This window comes from Corylus avellana, chromosome ca10, assembly GCF_901000735.1.
Source record: "Corylus avellana chromosome ca10, CavTom2PMs-1.0".
Taxonomy (NCBI): domain Eukaryota; kingdom Viridiplantae; phylum Streptophyta; class Magnoliopsida; order Fagales; family Betulaceae; genus Corylus; species Corylus avellana.
This window is the reverse complement of record NC_081550.1, coordinates 12,599,235-12,601,891: the sequence shown is the minus strand read 5'-3', so window position 1 is coordinate 12,601,891 and position 2,657 is coordinate 12,599,235.

Below are 2,657 nucleotides of genomic sequence, written 5' to 3'. Positions count from 1 at the left end.
GACGACGTTGTATTTTTTCACAACTTGGACCGAAAACCTAGGCCGAACAAAATGGTCAGAGGCGAGCCGAAATTGTTAGGCCCAAAAATTTACGAACCTGTCCAGAACTTGGAGGCCATCATATCGGCAGGTGGCACGAAGTGATTCGAGTTCGTTTGCCCCCCCATTTTCAGAAAAGAACGATAACTTTTTTTGAAAATAACAAGTTCCCCAATCCCGGCCGGAACGACTCGTAGTTCATTTCGACACCCGCCGACATGATCGCCACGAAGAACTGGGCATGCTCGTAAATGTTCGTGCAAAGCGGACAACGTTGTATTTTTTCACAACGAGGAGAGAAACTTTAGGCGGAACAAAATAGTCAGAGGCGAGCTGAAATTGTTTGGCCCGACATTTTCCAAGCTAGTGCAGAACTTCTAGGCAATCATATCGGCAGGTGACACGAAGTGATTCGAGTTCGTTTGCCCCCTCCATTTTCTTTTAACGAACGATAACTTTTTCTGAAAATAACAAGTGCCCCGATCCCGGCCGAAACGACTCGAATTACACTTCGAGACCCGCCGACATGATCGCCACGATGCACAGAGCACCCTCGTAAATTTTCAGGACGTTTCATTTTTTCACAACCAGGACCGAAACCCTAGGCCGAATAAAATGGTCGGATGCGAAGTGAAATTTTTTCGCTCGAAATTTTACGAGCTTGTGGAGAACTTCTATGCAATCATATCGGCAGGTGACACGAAGTGATTCGAGTTTCGTTTGCCCCCCCATTTTCTTTAACGAACCATAACTTTTTGTGAAAAAAACAAGTTCCCCGAACCCGGCCGAAACGACTCGAATTACACTTCGAGACCCGCCGACATGATCGCCACGATGCAAAGAGCACCCTCGTAAATTTTCGGGACGTTTCATTTTTTCACAACCTGGACCGAAACCCTAGGCTGAACAAAATGGTCGGATGCGAAGTGAAATTTTTTCGCTCGAAATTTTACGAGGTTGTGCAGAACTTCTAGGCAATCATATCGGCAGGTGACACGAAGTGATTCGAGTTCGTTTGCCCCCCCATTTTCTTTAACGAACGATAACTTTTTGTGGAAATAACAAGTGCCCCGAACCCGGCCGAAACGACTCGAATTACACTTCGAGACCCGCCGACATGATCGCCACGATGCACAGAGCACCCTCGTAAATTTTCGGGACGTTTCATTTTTTCAAAACCAGGACCGAAACCCTAGGCCGAACAAAATGGTCGGATACGAAGTGAAATTTTTTCGCTCGAAATTTTACGAGCTTGTGCAGAACTTCTAGGCAATCAGATCGGCAGGTGACACGAAGTGATTCGACTTCGTTTGCCCCCCCATTTTCTTTAACGAACGATAACTTTTTGTGAAAATAACAAGTGCCCCGATCCCGGCCGAAACGACTCGAATTACACTTCGAGACCCGCCGACATGATCGCCACGATGCACAGAGCACCCTCGTAAATTTTCGGGACGCTTCATTTTTTCACAACCAGGACCGAAACCCTAGGCCGAACAAAATGGTCGGATGCGAAGTGAAGTTTTTTCGCTCGAAATTTTACGAGTTTGTGCAGAACTTCTAGGCAATCATATCGGCAGGTGACACGAAGTGATTCGAGTTCGTTTGCCTCCCCATTTTCTTTAACGAACGATAACTTTTTGTAAAAATAACAAGTGCCCTGATCCCGGCCGAAACGACTCGAATTACACTTCGAGACCCGCCGACATGATCGCCACGATGCACAGAGCACCCTCGTAAATTTTCGGCACTTGGTATTTTTTCACCACCGGGACCGAAACCCCAGGCCGAACAAAATGGTCGGATGCGAAGTGAAATTTTTTCGCTCGAAATTTTACGAGCTTGTGCAGAACTTCTAGGCAATCATATCGGTAGGTGACACGAAGTGATTCGAGTTCGTTTGCCCCCCCATTTTCTTGAACGAACGATAACTTTTTATGAAAATAACAAGTGCCCCGAACCCGTCCGAAACGACACGAATTACACATTGAGACCCGCCGACATGATCGCCACGATGCACAGAGCACCCTCGTAAATTTTTGGGCCAATCGGACGATGTTGTATTTTTCACAACCAGGACCGAAACCCTAGGCCGAACAAAATGGTCGGATGCGAAGTGAAATTTTTTCGCTCGAAATTTTACGAGCTTGTGTAGAACTTCTAGGCAATCAGATCGGCAGGTGACACGAAGTGATTCGAGTTCGTTTGCCCCTCCATTTTCTTGAACGAACGATAACTTTTTGCGAAAATAACAAGTGCCCCGATCCTGGCCGAAACGACTCGAATTACACTTCGAGACCCGCCGACATGATCGCCACGATGCACAGAGCACCCTCGTAAATTTTCGATCACGTTGTATTTTTTCACAACCAAGACCGAAACCCTAGGCCGAACAAAATGGTCGTACGCGAAGTGAAATTTTTTGGCTCGAAATTTTACGAGCTTGTGCAGAACTTCTAGGTAATCATATCGGCAGGTGACACGAAGTGATTCGAGTTCATTTGCCCCCCCCATTTTCTTTAACGAACGATAACTTTTTCTGAAAATAACAAGTGCCCCGATCCCGGCCGAAACGACTCGAATTACACTTCGAGACCCGCCGACATGACGCCACGATG